Source organism: Micropterus salmoides, unplaced genomic scaffold, assembly GCF_014851395.1.
Source record: "Micropterus salmoides isolate LMB-PRFRI ecotype aquatic unplaced genomic scaffold, ASM1485139v1 Ms_hic_scaffold_9, whole genome shotgun sequence".
Classification (NCBI taxonomy): domain Eukaryota; kingdom Metazoa; phylum Chordata; class Actinopteri; order Centrarchiformes; family Centrarchidae; genus Micropterus; species Micropterus salmoides.
Genome location: NW_024044681.1, coordinates 15,086,986 through 15,107,648, shown reverse-complemented (window position 1 = coordinate 15,107,648; position 20,663 = coordinate 15,086,986). Strand labels below are relative to the sequence as shown.

General features: G+C 39.5%; 1 protein-coding gene across 2 annotated transcripts in view; it reads left to right on the top strand.

Moving 5' to 3' along the window:
* Window positions 1-20,663, top strand: part of jade2 (jade family PHD finger 2) — a 192,873-nt gene that overhangs the window by 6,523 nt on the left and 165,687 nt on the right. The window lies entirely within an intron of this gene.

Sequence of the window (20,663 nt, the reverse complement as noted above, 5' to 3'; positions counted from 1 at the left end):
TTCAGGAGACGGAGCGAGAGGCTTAGTTAGAAAATTATTTGGACCTCAGCCTCTTCCTTCCTCCTTCTTTTTTTTTTCCTTTTTATCCATTTCTTCTTTCCCTCTTTTGCGCTCTCCTGTTTTCCGCTCTCTCATTCCTGCTTCCATGATGCAGCGGCAGCAGCAGGAGCAGTGGCAGCATCAATAAATATTGTGTTAATGTTCTGGTGGCTGGAGCCAGCAAGGTGATAAAGGAAATCTATTTGATTTCTGTGGCTCGTTTGTTTGGCCCAATGCCTCTTTGGTTGGTGTGCATATGTGTGTATCCATATTGTGTACCAATATACAGTATGTGTGTGTATGGCTTAGGACATTGAGTTTCTTCCTTAATTCCTTTCATGTCCTCATACTGACATCAGTTCAATCCCATTACTCGTCCTTCCTGACTTTGTTCCATCCTCCTTAATTTTTTCCTGAAGTTGTTGACACAGTTGTATTTAGACAAAGTCCCTAAAGGACACAATCCTTATTCTTTATGCTCAGCACTCAAAAGTACTCAAAATATTGATAACCAGCCACTGTAAAATAATTATCAGATAATGCTTCCTCCCACTGTAACACAAGGATTCCACTTAAGGCCATGGTATGCTTAAGATGATGTTTGTTTGACGTGTCTTCTGACAACATCTGAAGGCTAAAGTGTTTGGCTGGACAGAAAGCCTCTTTTTGTAGAGAGGGGCGAAATGCGATAATCGTTTAAATGGGCGCACATTTTTGGACAGACTTTCCTCAGAAGCATTCATGGAGATAATTTCAAACCCTGCTTACTTCCTAACCGCTGCAAACCTGGCCAATTGCTGTGTTGCAGCATATGGGCACCATTATAGAAAAGGGACATTTTAATGTACTGCATTATGGTTGGACAGGAATGAAATCTATATACTGATCATGTTTGCTATATTTAAATAATTTGAACATTTTGTTTAACATATTTCTCTGTAGCACTTTTGTGAGTTCAGGGTTAAAAAAACCCCCCTCAAACACAAGTGACTAACTTGCTTAATAGGGAGTGTGGCACCGGGTCAGATTTTATTTACCGTGGCAACTCCCTGGCAACATATGAAAACAACTCAACAACAGCCATCAAATTATGATTATGATCATTATAGTATGACATTCTGATGTGCATTTCCACGTAAGAGCCAACAGTCATAGTAAGAAGGTGACTAAGATAATATTAAGTTTTAAGGTGTTTTCCATTAAGCATTAAGGCAAACTGAATACAGGGACAGTTAGTTTAAGCTGTATGGTTTGCTAACACTGACCTCATTTGCTTATTTTTAAAAGATTTATGGTGCCCGAACAAAGGCGGAACTGTAAGCTTCCTGAATTAAATGTCAAATGTATTTGAATGAGCTGAAAATATCTTAGAACAGCTGGGGGGTGATAGATCGTCATGTCTGTCAACAAAAATCCAGAGTTACTAATACTCCGTCTACATCTAACAAAACCCTACCTAAATAAAATATCTGTGGGGAAGCACTGAAATGTAAAATGTTTAATTTGGAAATAATTTCTTAACATCTTTCAGCTTCCCTTAGACCAAGCTAGGTTCTAAGCATCATTAGTGTTCCTCATTTAAACCAAGCTACAGCTAGCATTTATTCTTTGTTCCTGTGTTATTTTACACTTCACTTAGGGTAGCGTTGCTCCCATGAGAGTAATGCCAGAAAACTAATTCAGTTTACGGAGACAACAGTCTTCTGTATTTGACATAAGGAGCGGGCTTTCTTCCATCCAGCGGAACACCACGGGGTGCTCAGCAAGGGGGGTGGGACCACAGGGGAGAGGGCTGATGGGAATGGTGATGGTGAGATCAGCATCAGAGAGTGACTCATGACTGCTCTTAAGTGGCTCTGAGCCTTGCCGTCAGTCAGTAGACATTAGTGTGTGTGTGTGTGTGTGTGTGTGTGTCTTACTGAGTGAAGTCGTGACACAACATTAAAGTAGCTGGCTGAGAAGTCAAGCACAGCTATATGCTCTTTTTTGTCTATGCACTTCAGGTTTATTTGTGGGTTTCCATTTTTTTTGTAGCAGCTCTCACAGCAACTCATGGTAAGAAATGTTTTCAATCAAGGGTCCGGCAGTGATTGGCTTTCTTTGAAGACATTGAATTCTTGACTCTCAAATATCCTGAAACTGGAGTGTAATTCTGTCACTCCAGGAGCATAAAGTTTCACATATTTAGGGCTGCAACTTAAGATTACTTTAATTATTTATTATTGTGTTGACTATAGAACTTCAGAGCTCTCAGCTCTCAGAGCTTGAAGTAACATCTTTAAATTGTTTGTTTTATCTGGCCAACAGTCAACCAAGCACTATATCAAAAGAAGCACATTAGCAGCAGCCGCTTCAGTCTTCTGTCAGTGTCCACACAGGAAGCGTTCAGGCACATTATTGAGTTTAGGTCACCATCACGAGTGAAACTCAAGCGGTTACGCAGCCTGTGTAGCTGTATTGATGTAAATGTGCACCTGTTCCGTCAGAAGTGTGCGACATGGACGACTGACACGCGCCTGAAACTCTTGTGTAGATAAGCCGTAAGGGTCTGCAATCATGCAAGTGCCTCACTACAATCATGCAAGTGGCTCTGTGAGGCTGTGTGTTAGCATGCTATCATGTATTCATGTATAAAATTATCATTTAACACGATGACACTAGATAAAACGTCAGGGAAATACCAAAGTGATTAAATGAACGCAAGTTGTTGGCGCTAGAGGCAAAGTCAGATGATTACCAAACTCAGTAGGCTTCAATGTCTGGGAACCATGAACGTCTAAACAAAATGTCACGGTAGTCTTTCTAATAGTTCTTTTAAATATTTCAGTCTGGACAAAGTGGTGGCTGGACAGACACAGAGCCATGCCGCTAGTGTTGTAGTCAAGTCCGCCCAAACTGAGACCAAGACCAAGACCAGACTTATGGAGACTGAGACAAGACCTAGACTTGTAGGGGCTGAGACCAAGTCGAGACCAAGACCGAGGGAGGGTGAGACAGAGTCAAGACCAAGACCAGTTCTCCACATTACATGACGCACAATAAAATGTGGAACAAGATCATAGGTACTTCTCAAATTGATCTGAAAGATCCACATTCCCATTAAATCACCAACATACAAACACTAAGAGCTGAAATCAACTCAAGCATCTTTATTCAACCCTCCTTTTCCATGTTTCCATCCACTTGGCACCAGAGCTAGGCGATACAGCCAAAACTGTTATTACGATAAAAAATTAATCATCATTTGATATCGATAATTAACACCATAAATGTCAAATCATAATTTTTTTTTCAAGTTTTAGCCTTAATGTAGGAGCTGTATGCAGCTGACAAGTAGCTAAAGGTGATGTAACTTAACTTATAAATTAGCTACATGTATATGTCTCATCATTGTTTATCACAAGCAAAAATGGATCTTAGGAACAAATTTTCACCACATGCCCTGTCCTCAGACTGCATTAGCTGCTTCCCTCAATATGTTAACTAAATTAGGTAGCATGTGCTGGCTAGGTGGCAAAACTATCCAGGTGCACAAGCAAGCACCTCCTTCATAGCAAGCAACTGAAATTTGTGCCCTAAAATATACAGTGTATATATACGTAAGCTTGCTTGCTCTGCTAACATCACATACTCATAGGGCTGGACAATAAAACAATAACAATAATAATCGCAATATAATTTTTTCAATAACAAAATAAATATTCAATAAATGTTTGATTTGATTCACTTGAATCATAAATGAAGTAGGACTTTTTTAAAATTAAGATGTTTATTTTGCTGAGGAAAAAGGACTGAATAAAGCTTTTACTTAAATTTACTTGTGTATATTTGTTAACAAAGATTTTATCATAATAGTTTTGAATGTTCTACCTCAGATTGATTGAGAAGTGATCCACTGTTTGGCATCAAGTGTTTGTCATGTTCTGACCATAAAGAACAGTTTAAACCACAATTAACCATCAGGTTTCTTCACCTTTCACTCAGGAGCAAAAGCAAACCTTTAAACTCAAAAGAAAAAACGATTTGATACTTATCGTGATAATTATCGATATCGAAAGACATGAAATTTTTTAGCGTGATAACATTTTTGGCCATATCGTCCAGCCTTACGTACACATAGCATACCTTTCTTTATGCTTTCTTTCAAAGTGGCAGTAAAAGTTAATAACGGGGTCCCAGCTGTCTCCGTAAGGTTGCACTGCAGAATTGACAGACTGCTATGTGTTTTCTCCTGCTCGAGCCAGTGACAGCTGTTAACGGTAACAACACATTTTTAACTAGGGTTATTGGTTGCATTTAAAGCAATACATTTTACATCCAATCAAATTATTATGTTAACAAATTAATCAGACAATGCAAAAGCAATTTATTGATATTGAAAAAAAAAATCCTGTGCTCTATGTTTTGAGACCGAGACAAGACCGAGTACAAATGCGGTCGAATCCGAAATGAGACTGAGACCATCAAAAAGTGTTCGAGACCGGTCTCAAGACCAATACCGGTCTTGAGTACTTCAACGCTACAAGCAGCTGAAGGCTAAGCAGAGAAAAGCAGCAAATCATTAAGTGAGGGGAATATCTTTGCCATTTTTGCTTGATACATCACTTATCCAAATTGTTTGCTGCTAATTGACTGGTGATTGATTAATCAGTCAATTGACTAAACATGTATGCTAACACATTTACAGCTGATGTAAAGAATACACCCCTCCAGCAGTCTAAACCATAAACTTGGCATACCAGTGAGAATGGTTTCCAGTTGTCTCTTGCTGTATAAATACACCATAGATGTTTTCCCAGATTATTAGCATTTTACTGTCCGAAAAATCGCTGATGGGAAATCATCTTGGCTCACTTTAAGTGACACATCTAAATACGAAAACTGCTCACAAAACCCGCCCTGAACAACTTCATCTAGACAACACACCAAAAAAAGTCTTCTTCTTGAAATGACAGGATGTTGAAGGGTGGTATCCATATACGGAACAAGAAGAATATGTGTGTGCTTTGCTTTGATATTGGGCTGTGTGAGTAGGTAGCTCTCTTCTTTCTTGCACACCTGTTAGCATGGCCCTGATGAGGACGTTTGATGTGTATGATGTGTGTCAAATGTGTTTTTCTCTCTTCTTTTTTTTCTTGGTGAGAGCAATACATCTTCATAGATTGTGTGTTTGTGCGTGTTCATGTGTGTTTGATGTTGAGGTAAATTCTACACACACACACACACACACACACACACACACACACCCCTTGACATTTTGATTCTTTCAGCTCATTCATAATAGTTGCCCTATTTCTCCATCTCTGTCTTTCTCTCTCATCTGTCTTTCACTCTCACTCTTTCTCTCTGTTCTCTTTCTTCCTGTCTTTTCTCTCCCTGGTCTCTCAACCCCACTTTATAAATCTTTGTGATTCTTTTATTTGGCGCTCTATACCTGTCAAACTCGTTGGTGTGAACCTCCTCTTTTTTGTCTACCTTCTCTCTAGCGGCTCTCCAAAAATAGGTGTTTGTGTGTGTGTGGGGGAGATGGATTGGGGAAGAGACTGAAGGAAAGAGGGTGAAAATAGATGCGTATGTGTGTGTGGCTCTATATTGTAGTCTTCCCTGCATGACTTCTAGCTGTTGCTAGGGCTGGGCGGTATATCGGTATAATGAGTTATACCGATAGAATTTCAAAGACCTGGCTTGTAAAAAGAAAAACAACGGTTCAGTCACACATGTTTCACACATATTCACTTTACTTCGGTGGGCCGCCCAGTTTAGGCGATACATTGGAGCATTTATCAGAGAAACAGAGTCATTACGTTACAAATAGCGACGCGGCGGATATTTTACAAGAGAGGACCAGGTAAAGCGACAGTGAACACACCACGCCTCCTCAACATGCAGTGCCGCTGCTGGTCGAAGAAAGTCGGCGACTTTATACAATGTAGCCTACTACTGATGGAGAAAGCCACCAGCAGGCATACAGGGAGAGATGGAAAGAAGCGGGGCACGCTGACGTGTTTGTAGCAGACAATGTTAGTGTGAAGAGAACTTAAGAAGGCAGATTCAATAAGTAAGTGACACTTAAGATGGAAAATCAAGTATAATTAAAATGGTGAAATAAGATACAAGCTAAGTTACTACAAATTACTACTTAGCAGAAAATACCGATATTATATACCGGAATTCTGGTACTGGGATATGACTTTTTGGTCCATATCGCCCAGCCCTAGCTGTTGCTATCTTGCTTGTACACACAGCATTAGCACTGCACAGGCAAGTGGCGCTCAACACACATACACACGCATGCACACACACTTACGTCCATGCTGTCTCATCTTGCCTGGCATTTTTTTCCCCAATGAAGAACAGGAAATATTCAGTGTCAGTGAGATGAGAACAAACTGGTCGGAAGAGAGGAAGGAAGGGCGGGATGACAGGCGAGAGAGAGGATGAGGCAATGGGAGACTGAGGGAGAGGTGGAGAAAACAATGATGGACAGATGACTGGAGGATGTGAAGGAGAGAATCTTTAAGATATGGTGATAGAAAGAGATGATAAGGGAGGCAGTGTGAGGTTGAAGGTGGAAAAGTGAGTAATGGGTAAAAAAAAAAAAAGGCAAGGAAAAGAACATAAAAAAAGTAGTGAGGGTAGAACAGATCTGCGTTTCCCTGGTCTGGTGTGTGCCAAAGGCTTTTTAGCCTTTAAGGCTTTTGTTCCCCAGGCAGCAAGGTCTTACTCTGTTCAACAGACACACATCAGACAACATCAGGATACACACACTAAATGCACTGATATACAAATCTCCTCCCTGGACACACAAACACACACACAGATGCAGCACTGCCTCAGAGAGATGGCTTGTTATGAAGCAATTTATATGCAAGGATTCTTTATCAAACTGACTGACCTCTGGCTCCTCAAGGAGCTCTGAGTACTGGCCAGTTTTGTGTGTGTGTGTGTGTGCTGATTGGCAGACAGCTTTCCTTCCACAGATTGTTGTTGTTGATGCTTGTGTAATTTTAGTGTGTGTGTGTGTGTGTCTGTGCACAAGTATGCATTGTAGCTACAAAGTGCCTTTGTCATGTGCACTATTTATATCATTTATAAATGCTTATTGTTGTTTATACATTAAAAAAATAATTGCATTTTTTAATTAATTTAATTACACTAATATCCTGACGGCTAGACTGCCTACTCATCTCAAGAGAGCACTGTGTGTTTTATATATATATATGTGTGTGTGTGTGTGTGTGCACACACGTGTTTCCCACTAGGCCTCTGCAGCTACAGTCTCTTAATAATAGATGTGTGTGCTGACCTTAAGTGCTGCAAAGTGCTGAAAAAAGACACTGGACCACAAAACTGTTTCTGCTGAAGTGAATGCACCGTCATCTACAGGTCTGACTGAGGGAGTGGACAGACAGGCAGACAGACAAGCAGAGGGTTGACATACTTGCAGGCAAACAGATGGCGGGCAAATGGGTAGATGGGCAGAAAGGCAAAGAGTCAAGCAGTCAGACAGACAGAAAGACAGATGGCAAGCTTACAGGCAGACAGACAGATGGACAGAATGACAAATGGGACGCAGCCAGTCAGACGGATTTGGAAGCTTGAAGACAGACAGAGAGACAGACAAAGTGTCCAACAAACAGTCTGTATTTTTCATGTAGAATAGACCAGATTGATAACTTGAATAATCTTTGACATGTTTTATACAAATATATGTCTGTTAGGGGTGTAATGGGACACAAAACACAGTTTGGTATGTACCTTGGTTTAGTCACGGTTCAGTTTATTTTCAGTACAGTAAGGGGGAAAAAAATGCAAACATTAAATTGCTGCTGGTTTATTATGAACTTTTGTAAACATCCAAATTTACAATTTTTTAAACAAACTCTCAAATTAAACATAATAAATAAATAAATAAATAAATTATATAAATAAAAAAGAATAAGAAATAAAATACTGCTGCAAAAAGGGAGGGTTTTCAAGCTCTGGCCTCTCTGCACTGGCCATGATGTTTAAGTCACTAATAAGCGAGAGGCTAAAGCCTGCTGCTTGTGTAGCGCAGCAAAGCGGAGCTTTGGTCCAGCACTTAATATGTCCGTGTGGAAACTTGGAATTTACGCTTGTTCCACACACAAAACAAGCCTAATATTTAACGTTAAAGATTGCATTCGATGCACATGTGCACCGTTCTGAAAGTCCTGTACCGAAACGGTCCGGTACAAATACATGTACCGTTACACCCCTAATGTCTGTGTCACTGTGCTGTAGCACCAATCGATAAAACGGTCATAGAATCTATTTCCAGTTTAGTGCTGAAACCATTAGCTGATTAATCAAATTGTCAATCAACAGGCAATTAAATTGCTATCAATTTTGATAATGGATTACGTAATGTACGAAGCAAAACTGCCAAACGTTCACTGGTTCCAGCTTCTGTAATATGAGCTTTTGCTGCTTGTCCTTGTAGATGAACTGTTAGACATTTTATAGATGAAATGATGACTAAATTATTCGGAAAAATAATCTGCTTTTTCAACAGCAGCGAAGTTTGTTTGTTCAGAGTAAATATCACAAAAAGTGGCGTAACTTACTAAGAAAGTGACTAAAGTAACATCTGAAAAAATAAAATGATTTCACAGTACCAGTGACGGGTATGATCTGACTGAAGCGTAATACTTTTCAACACATTTATTCTTGCCTTAGGTAGACCGCTTGCTGCTGTCAAGATGTTCTAAAACCAAAGTGCTTTTTTATGACACTTTATTTCACATTTTCATCTGCAGTGGCATCTGCTCACTTGATGAGGACACTGAGGAAGCTTCAATGGCTGCACTAATAAAGCTGAACTGATAAACCTGTTCCTAACTCTGCTATATACTATGATCACAGGTGTTCATCATGATGCTACATGTGGTCTGAACATTTGTTAACATCATCTTTTATATGTATCAACCAAGCAGGAACCTCTGGTTCTAAAAAGGGAAGTGCCTTAAACCTTTCTAATGGACAGCAGGTGGCGACTTACACTAGTTGCGAAAAGAAGTCATTGGGTTCAATGACAAAATTACCCTACTTCTCACTTGATTTATTACCGCCTTAAACACTTTCCTAATGGAAGGTTATGGTCTCAATTGCTAGTTGCAAGTCTTCTTCAATACAGCATGATGATCATCTTGTAACTTATGGTCCCATCTAGAGTAAAATAGATGATAAAGCAGGGTATGCTTTAGGGTGTGACTACCTTGTGCTACCATCAGGAGAGAGGCCTGAACTTGGGTGGTATCTGTGTTTTTTGCCTAAGAACTTTGACCCTTTACCGTTCATGAAAGTTCATTGTAACATTTTGGTTGCCTAAAAATTTTTTGTTCAGTGTTGTACCAAAAGACACTCTAAGGAGCCAGCTCAAATTTTTTCTGGTAAGTACATCTTGTTTTAACCCTGTTTTTCGTAGCCAAAATTAGCATCCCAGTTAATGTGAATTACAGATGTACTTTGCTAACCAACTTCTTCACTTCTGTTTCAACAAAAAAATAAGATGGCAATGGCCAAAATGGCAAACGTCAGGCTGCGTCCACTTCCATCTGCGGGCCGCCTATTGCCAACCACTGGTCTATGGTATCAACAACAGTTTGACTTTCTACACCGTTTACCCCTAGTTTGTTGCGTTTTTTTTAGATTCTCGATGGCTAGTTGTACGCAAATCAAGGATCATGAACAAGTTAACTCTTATACTTTGTTTTTTTTAAGGTTGTTCAATTTAAAGAAATTTGACCTGTCATCCAGTGAGATTAGAGGTTTTATCAGAGAAGTGGATTATGCTTTATACCATTTAATCACATCACAGTTGACTTGGATTACTGAGGGAGATTTTGTTGTGCAGGTTCCCTCAGCTTCAATGGCCTTGTTCTCACCTGCCCAAATGAGCAAAAATGAAATGAAGAAATACTCCAGAGTGCAAATAAGCTGCTATAAACATGCTGGGAGTGTGAGCACACCCTCAAACAGTCATGTATCAAGTATACACTATTAATCTTTGAGCAGTAACAGCTGTTCTCACCTGACTTTTCTCTCCTACATCCAAACTGGGTTTCTATGCTGAAGCTTAACCTACTTTAATAGCACAAGGTTGTGTTACAGATCCTGTGAACTGGTAAAATAGCTGACACATGATTTTCTTTCCCACCTGCAGTTTGGTGTCCAGATACGGCTGTTTTCTCAGGCCTGATATGTTGCACATTTCAGAGAACGGTCGCCTTTAAACGCTCAGTCAGACGTAGTGCTCTCCGCAGTGTCATAGTCAGCCAATTAATTAGCTCCCCAGGCGATTTGGCTTTCCCAGCATGCATTAGTCAACTTCTCACTGTTTGTCTTATTGTAAATGTTTTGGGCTGACACTAAACTATGCACAGAAAATGTGGCTTACAACAGCTGGTAGATGGCTGTCAAATCCCAATGAAACCTGTGTATTCTGAGCCAGGTTTAAATTTCAGGTTTGAGTTTTACATATTTATGTTTTTGTCTAATTTCTATGATGGCGGTGGTGTGCACAAATAGGAAATATGTGTTTTTATTTGGGCTTCAGGCTGGTGATGTATGACGACTAATATTTAGGCAGTGGTTTCTGTTTGGTTCCAGCCATTTGATCCCACATCAACCAGTTTTGTTTTTTTTGTTTTTTTGTTTTTTTTTTGTGATTCAGATAGGTATTGCGTTGTACTTATTGTTTGCTGTTTCCGCCAATCTGAGAAACATTTTTACCAATCAGAACTTTGTAAGGGGGATTAAGAATGGGGATGTATTAAATAGCTAGCTACCAACCTAGCTACTTCAAGAAATAATGAAGCGATTTTATATTATTTGTAAATCGATTTTTAGCTTTAAAAAAATGAAATATGAAGAAGTTATTCAAATGCTGAAATCCTTACACACCCATAGTCTACCAACATAGGTGTTGCCTGATTTTAACTCTTCTCAGGACTGTTACTCTCCTGTCAATTTAGTTGCACCCATTAGGGTGGGAGAATTTATGGTACATTGGGTTTTGTGATATTTAATTCCATGCATAGCACCACCAAGCTTCAACCTCACAAGAAGTGTCATCAACCGGAGTTTTGAAATTGAAAACACCTGTGTGGGTATGCAGGGCCTTTAAAAATAAACATTAATTGACTCCACTAGCGTGGACTAGACTAGATTACATTTAACTAATCTGGATTAGGCTGTACTAAAGTAGACTAGGGTTGCATAAAAGAACCGTTGATTTGTTAAGACGTGTTTCGATTCTGCTAATGGTTCCTAACTTTTTGCATATTTCCATTGCGATTGAACTGCAGTGAGCATTTTACAGTCCATAAAAGTTGTAGTTATCTGCCAGGACCTGCAACGCGGACCTAACGTTATGTAATTTTTTACGCAGTCCGTCAGCAAAGCATGTGAGAATAGATTACTTCTGTATACATTTACACCATGGCGGACCACAGCAAGTGCTCAGAAGTTTGGCCTAACTTCACTAAAATGGATAACGACACGGCAAAATGCAACACCTGCAGTAAGGATATTTCACACTCAGTTACAAAACACAGATGAGCTAACATTCACCATTTTATATTGAAGGTAAATTAACGATGTCTAGAAGACACACCCTATCTAGTACAGAAATAATTTCCCTTTAGCCATGAAAGGGAAGATGAGCAAGTAGAAAGTGGATGAATGTCACTGAGCTGTGACAACATTTCTGGTGAGGGGGTTACATCCCTCTGCTACAGTTGAGTCTCCTTTGTTTAGGCACGTAAAATGCATTGTTAATCTGCTTGTTCACAACCTTATCCATGGACTTTAGCCGTCTTTGAGATTTTCCTGAGTCATAGCACATCAGAAACAGCTGACAGATCACTAATCATTCCTTATGAGATAGTCATATTTATTTATTTTAAATTAAGGGAAAAAGAAACCTTCTTGGTACAGTTGACAGTTTACTGATTATAGCTCAAAATAGTGGATTTGGAACCGAGATTCGATCAGAACTGGATTCGATAAGTGTAATCAGAATCACAGTTGATAAAATTTAAAGGATACCCAACCCTAAAGTAGACCAGACTTGTCTTTAAACAATAAGAAGAATAACTTGCTGATGTTTACTTCTTTACCTTCAGCAGAGATTTTCCTTTAGCTCAATCACACCAAATCCTGCCGGTTCAGTTATTAGCCATGCTGTTGCCCAGTTCCTCTGTTTTGTTTGTGTGTGCGTGTGTGCGTGTGTGTGTGGACATTGTGCATTGTCTGGCTGCCCTTAATTGCCCACTGGCTAATGTGAGCTATGCATGAAAAGGGGGTCATAACCCAGTCACATTCCTCTATTAATTTAATGTAGCTTGGCCACAGGGCAGCGGATAGCATGCCAAGTGTTACAGTGTATAAATGTGAGTGCTTGAATATGTTTTTATGTTTGTATGCACAAATTGTGTATATCTTCTTTTATTATACCCCACCACTATGATCATGTTGGGCAGGACTATGTGTCTGCGACATCTTTGAGAACAATACAACACATAGCATTGGACAAACTTTCTACTTGCACTACAGGTACCCCCTATTAAATCTGCATATTTTATATTTTGTTGAAACTGTTTCTCCTAGTTGCTTTAAGTTCATATTCACACCATTAGCTTATTATTTAAATTAACGAGCTCATTAACGAAACTAATTCTGTTTAATATAGCATGGTGATTACAGCAGGATGTAGGGAGATTAAAGTTCAAGGTGGTTCATGTTTTTCATGTGTTCTTTTCCAATATGTGGTTATTTTTATATATAACCACACACACTATACATTTGTGTGTTGAAATGCTATTATTTCTGTATGGAGGTGAGCAGAGCACATCTGCCTGACTCTCCAACTGTGTGCTTCCTGCTGCTTTTCTCTGACTTGTTTGTCTTTCTTGGCATTATATAGTCTCACTGGCTGGGTTTTTTTCCAGTCTAACTCGTCTTTCTGTCATCCTCCATCTCTTGGGATATCACTTTTTTTTTTCTTTGACGAATGATTTCTTCTCACTCCCTCATTGATCTCTGAATCACTGATTCGTCCTCCCTTCTCTCTGCTGCTTTCCAAACTTCATTTCTTCTTTCATTATTTAGCCAGGGGACCAATTTTTTTTACTTGTCAGAAATGTTCAGCCAAACCGAGACCACATTATTTCACAATATGGTTGTATTTCTTTCTGTTTGATAGTGTTCTCTCCCTCGTACAACACAGTTTCATTGACTCTGACAGCTGGTTGCCTCCAGCTATTGTCATGCTTCAACTTTGACAGAGTGCAGGTTTACAGTGTGCTGGAATAGTATAGGATCATAATGCAATAAAAAAACATGTGAAGAATAAAAAAATAGTATGATAAGTCAGTTTAATACAAAATGGCACACTCTTATTAGGGCTGCAACAAACGATTATTTTCATTGTTGGTTAATCTATAGATTTTTTTTCTGTTAGTTGTTTGGCATAAAATCACAGAAAATAGTGACAAATGTTGATCCGTGTTTCCCATAGCCCAACAAGATGTCCTCAAATGTCTTGTTTTGTCCAGAACCCAAAGAAATAGAGGAGTAATGAAACCATAATATATTCACATTTAAGAAGCTAGAATAGAAATCTTTATCAAATGTTCTGCTAAATAATTTTATTTTAATCGACAACTCATTTCAGCTCTCAGTTTAACACACTTTAATAAAATGATGGAACAACACACTAGGATTCAATAACATATCACAATGATACAGCGTTGCAGTGAAGTGTTATGTAGTACAGAATACTGCCATAATACAAACTAAAGCATATGACTGTAATAATAATGCAGAATAATGATGCAATATATCAGACTACTGTAGAAACCTCATATTGAATACAAATATAATCCCATACAATGATAACATGAATTTCATTAGGCTACCGCAGGACATTTCGTAAATGTGGTCTACCTTCCACCTAACATGCCTACTAACAGAGAGCTTGACCCTGCGTGTTGGAAGTTTGACATAGGATGCTCCTATTTGTCCCTCGTGGGTGGTCCTATTTCTCTCTCCTGGGGGGGAACAAGTTTGACCTACCTGTAGATGCAGCACTGCACTCTGTATCATCCATGTGACTGTAATCTGGCTGGTAAACATCTCCTGTCATTGGCTAGCCCGCTCTTTGCTAGATGTAGGCAGTTCTGGTGTTACTTTATGGATAAAATGTGGATCCCAAGCTCTCACACAGTCCAAAACAACAAATCAAACAATTCACGCTTTTGGGATCATTATCTTGGAGTGGCACAACTCAACATCTCCACCGTTCCTGGCCTCCAGGGTTTTGGTGCGTGAGTAGCCTATTACAAGTCAGACACATCAAACTATATGTGATGTCAGTGCTGACCCTCCAGCTATATGATGATGCAATAACATTTTGTAGCTGCTGGGTCCTCCTACCTAAGGATTTCTGTTGTTTTTTTAATATAGTATTGAGTGTGTTCATACTGTATCTGAGATTTGCACGACAGAAGTAATAGTGTTTAATTACCAGATATTGTTTGTTGTGGTATAGTAATAAAACCAAATCCCTCTTTTCCGATGTTTTGCCTGCTTTTGTTGTTCTCATTGAAGTTGTTACCAATGGTTACAGGTGGCCATGTTGGAGGAAAACAACTACACAAACATTTCATGTATGACCCCCCTGTTGAACAAAATTAATGTCTTTACTGTATTTGCACTGAAAACAGTGGTGCGATTGAAACCTATTATGAACAGTCAATGTTGTCGTTCTCCTTGTGGGATACATCTTTTTGAACTAAGCTAGCTGCTGATGTGAATGTGAAAGAAGTCACCTCCTGTGCATTTTTTTCATGAAAGAACTACCTGACCCTTAGCTTTTTTTCACTATAGTAGTTTTAAGCACTGCTCCCTTGAGGGATGGTTAAATTCAGAGAATGAATTTCACTGCATTTATGTGACATTAAAGTACCTTTTAAGTAGAATTGCTATTCCTTCAATTAAAAATTTATACAATTTAAAAGGGGAAAAAAAGCATTTCAGTTCTGGCTTTAGATATAAAAGCATGCAATTCCTGCACCATCTGTTATAGCTTTTTGGCAAGACTGCACAGACTCTCTCCCGTTTTTTTTTCTGTGTGTCTTTCGCATTCTTTTGCCTTTGTGTTCAGGAAGTAACCCAGTGCAGACCTGGAGTCTGTTTCAATGTACTGATTAAGATGAAATTGTACATTTGTGAGTCTTTTCCATCTCCCTTTTTTTCCTTCACCCACTCCATCTCTCCAGAGAACAAGAAATATCTCAATCTACTGTTTGGGCTCTGGTTCACTGGACTGATTGAGACAGGGTTGTGTGCACACTGCATGAGAGAAGGAGAGACATACAGGAGACATGGAAACTAAGGATGAGAGATGGTGGAAGGAAAAGGGAGGATATCAGGTGGAGAGAAAATGGATAAGTTAGACAGAATGATGGAAACAAAGAGACTTTTCTTGGCAGGTGCAGAGCTGTTTGTCTGCTTCGTGCCTTAGGTGATCCTGCTCCAAAATTAGAGTGGGGGATTGTTAAGGAGATACAGTGACATTTCCAATTACCGTCAGTTCTTTTACTTTAACTGGTTCAAAAGTGGTGGGCTGACACCAGAACAAGAGGTTAAAGGGAGACTGTCCTGTCAGCTTACAATTACTATCACAGGTTCAGCCCCCATGACAGCCACATGTGACAGAGACACTGAACCCTTCATCCGGCCACCAAAGATACCGGCAGCCAAAAATGGAAATATTCAATAAATCAAATTTTTAGACAATAAATTGATTTGAAACACAATTTGTTATCATTATTCAATTACACAGTAAAGTAGGACACATAGGCTAAGTCATTGTTTATGTTGTGAAAGTGCTTGGTAAATAACTTTAGCAGCCACAATTCGTCTTAAGTGACTGGTTTCCCTCCTGCATCAATTCAGTGAGAAAGGTGACAGTGCAGTTTTGCCTTTTGAGTTGGCAATCAAGCGAGTGTTTGGCTACTGCTTTTATCATAACGGGCGTACCCAAAAACAGTTTAACAATGATAACACCGAAAGTAGAACCAAAACTGGGACAGATGTGGAGCAAAAATCTAAATTATTCTCCAACAGCTGCTGTAATAACAAAAAAAGTTAGAGGATCATTGAGGACTGACTTCACACAACGACAACAACAGGGAGTATGTTTCATGCACTTAACGGCTGTTTAGCATTGTCAGCAAAACCAAATATCTGCAACAAGCAATACGCTCACTAATATGTTAGTCTGAACTCTTTGCCCCTCTTCTGTGAAGACAAGAGTGGTGGACTGAATTTAAGTTTTTGCTCCAAACTGAAACTGTCAACCATCTGTTAAATGCAAAACCTTTTGTGAACTAACTGGTAGGTAATTGTTTTTGCCCAAAGTGGTGTTTTGAAAATAAACACTCTAAAACTAAAAATCTAAATGGATTTATCTCTTTGTACAATTCAAAAGCACTTGAACCTTAGTTATTGAGGTGTTTTAAAGAATAATTTATTAATATTTGATAGTCGTATCTGCTGACCTAAGGCTCCAGATATTTTAAAAGCGCTGTGTGTGCATGTATGTGTGTGGGGGTGTTTGTGTTTTCCTGCATAAACATATTATTTACGCCTGCATTTTGTCTACTGTGACAAGGCCCATTGTACTTCCCTGACTGTTGATCTATGAAATCCTCTGGGAGCCAGCAGTACAGTTCCTTTTGTCTCCTGCCTTTCATTTGTTTGTTATTTTACGCAATTTGGGATCGTCATTTTGCTTTGTTACTTCTAAATCCTGACTGTTGGTCTGGCTATTGAGTGTGACGTCATCTCAGTGTCTCTTATTAGCCAGCTGGGATAAGTAGTAGCTAATGTGCGTATGCTGTGGGCTGCACAAGGATCTAGGTGAGCATCTTTTCATACATCCATAGCGTAGACAGATGTGTGTTTACCCCAATACACATGGAGTCACCAGCTGTCTTTTCGCCTGCCAGCAAGCAGTTACACCAGTAAAGTGTAATGGGTGTGAAGTTCATGCTGTTCCTCTTCACATTTCACCAACCAACCACCCAACCGACCAGTACGTCTGTAGTGTCAGTCAGCAACTCTACAGGTTTCCCACCCTCAAGCTCTGTCAGTTGTATGTATTTGATGAAGTTTATTAGTCAAGCTGGACATACTATCGTATCAGAAATTTCTCTCAGATCCTCTCTTGTCTTACAAACTAAAACATTTGTTTTTTTAGTAGAATTTTGGAAGCATTAAATGCCTCCCAGCTCATGATAAATGCTGTTCATAAACCTGAAATATCCGCTTAAAGTGGTGTAGGAGTTTCTTACATCTATTGCAACAAATCAAACCCTCCACATTGATAGATGGAGCCCCACTCAGTTAAACTAATAATGAAAATAACCCTCCACAGCTGTAGCCACAGGTATAGCTACCAAAGACATGTGAGACACCAGAGTAAATATTCCTAGTCAAAACTGACCTTTTACTTACTACTGCACCACCACCACACGGAACTAGATTGAATTTTTAGCAATCATTGACAGTATTTGGGAAGCAACAAATAAAAAGCCAAGCTGAATTTGATTGAAATAAAACAAATGTAATTATGTATGTTGTATTTTTCCCCTGGTCATCCATGCGCTGTGCCCCGCCATGCCATTTACATTTTATTCATTTAGCTGACGCTTTTATCCAAAGCGACTTTCAGTTGCTATATTTGTCAGAGGTCGCACGCGTCTGGAGCAACTATGGGCTGCTTAAATAAACGAAACAAACAACAACAAAAAAACTTAAGTACCCCGAGTGTGGATTAAGTGGGTCGCCAAAGAGTTTAATAGGCGAGGGGAAACCCTGAGCTGGATCCAAGCGTGCAGACTTGAAGTCAGACAGACGTAGCTGGAAGAAGTCGATGATGTACTTAACCACTCTCCTCAAAGGCAGGAAGCCGAGGTAGCGCTAGACAGATGGGGAAGAGGTGAAAAGATGGAGGGAGAAGTGAGTGTGGCTGTGGAAGTCAATAATATACTTAACCTTACTCTGCAGACTCCCCGTGTCCCTGTTATTGTAAGACGGGGAAGATGGGAAGGGGGAGGGAAAGGAGAAAGAGGGAAGGAGTGAAATGGCAGGACCTGGGAATGGAAATAGTCAGGGGCAGCAAAGAGCACTGTGTTTTTCTGTCAGCATAAATGTCAGAGTAGTTAAGTGTGTGCAGGGCAGGCGGGGAGGCTGGGGTACAGGAAGAGTCCCATATAAGAGGGAATAGCCCAGTTTTACGGCCACATAAATCTCCGTTCCACACTGAACGTTGTAACCCACCTCCTCCTCTTTTGGCTTGGCCTCCTGCCTCCGTCTACCACTATGCTAAAACCTCCTTTTGACTTCTTGACCGCTGTCTTTTGCTTCATTTCTCTCTCTTTCAGACTCTCTTGACCCATGCCCTCCTTTTCCCTCTTAGTGGCACTCCATATTTTTTCCATCTTTGCCCCTCAAGCGACCAGGGCAAGAGATTAGAAATGTCTTCAGGCTGTTATTTTGCCGACTTTATCTGTATTTTCCCGTTTTCTTTTCATTTTAATCCTAGTCAGGGACACTTTGACAATAAACCCCAGAGTTTATGCTAGTAAAATGTACTTAATCTTGAACCAGAATATTGCATCAGATTAACAAATTGACCGTCAGATATTTTTCAATGCTTGTGACTGTGTGTATATAGTACTTGTTTTCTAGCCTAAAAGTGCAGTGGAATCTTCTTTAGTGACTCACCGGGACTTTACTAACATTCACACATTAATACACAATGACAGCAAAGCGTGATAGGTGACAAATTGAAGGACAAGGGAACATAAAATGCCAGCTTCAGTGCTCCTTGACACACTGTAGATTGGCCAAGTCTGTGGATCTCTACTGTGGGGACAGCTTTACCTTCCAAAAATCTCCCCGTAGGTGTTAAGTTGGGTGGAGATCTGTTGACTGTGAAGGTCGTAGCATATGATTCACATTATTTTCATACTCATCAAACAATTCAGTGAGCCTTTGGGCTGTTTATCAGCATTCTTCACATTTCAACTGGCTTTATTTGCAACTTTTCTTACACGCTGTAAAGGTGCAGTTTCATCTTTCACTGGATAAATAACTTTTTCCACATTTGTGCTGGATAGTCAGATTTTATGATTTAAAAAAAAAAGTTTTTTACTGGCAGTTCTTGTTCAATTTATGTTGCACTCTGTCCTCATTCTCTGACATTCCTCCTTTGTCTTTCTGACTCTTTCTTGGACAGCTTTTTGCCTGTATCATCTCCTTATTTATTTAGTCTAAACATGTCTTTCTTGTTCTCTCTCTTCCCCTTTCTGCACAGAAAATTGAGTTTGACTTCCAGCGTCTATCTACTAAAGTAGATGTCCTATAAGCACCCCCATGTTGGCTATCCCCCCTCTATTCTCACATCTTCCTCTGTCCTCTCTAGCTCTGAAGTGAGACTCGTACTCGGCGGTTGTTACTTTTTTTTTTTAAGTGAAATTGCATACTCCAAGCAACACTTGTGGATTGAATACATTACACTCTTGGAAAATGGGTGCAATTGGGTGTTCATTTAAGCATGTAAATTCACACAAGAGTTTTATGCTTTTTCCAAAAAATGGTCAACTTGCAGCAGAAATAGAAATCAAATCAGTCGAAATAATTAGTAAATGATTACCCCTTAAACACCACTTCTTAACTTTACGTGTCTTCTCTATCTTTCTGATGCTGTGACTGCACCTGCTGTGTTAAGGACAGTATGTTGCTACCTGATGGTCTTTGATTTCAGATGAGAGAAGCAATTCAATAGAAGCTTTGTGACTAAAATATTGTGTAATGGTGTTATAGTTGTAATAACTTTTGATTAGTTGATTTTCATAGTTTCACTTAAATTCAGTGTTACTCACCAAAACTAATTGTGTGTATTGCTCAGATCTAACAAAATGTTGAATGCATGAATGAATATCCTTCCTTATAAAACATTTGCCATTGTCCTGCCTGGCTTTTGCTGTCACTGTCAATCAGAGAAATATCATGAAACTTGGCAGGAATGTGTGTTGCGTAGCCGTGCACTTGTGTGCGTCCTAATTCACGTGCACGAGATACAAGAAAAATGGGGTGCTTTTTGTAAAATAATGCTCAATCTATAGGGCTACTATAGATAGAAGTCTAAACTTCCACAGGGTACCTTTAGGCCACTGTAGCCTTTGCATAAAGCTTTACACATTCCAGTAAAATGTATTCTTTATCGATCAAGCTGGATTGCAGGACTAGTTTTCACAGCGATTCATTGATAATGTTCTTAAGAAGAAATAAAGCTATTCTCTTCTGCTTAAAGCTTCAAAAAGTGTCCAGATTTAGTTGGTTGAGAAGCATGTGTTTTGTTTTGCCGTGTGTTGATTTGGTTGTACTCTGATAATGAAGAAAGATGTACCTCCTACAGTATTTAAGCACATGCATAAAAGGGGACTTGTACAATAGCTCCCAGTGAATGCATCACTAATGCAGGATGAATTCACAGTCGACATGCACAAGGACTCCCACTGTATGCA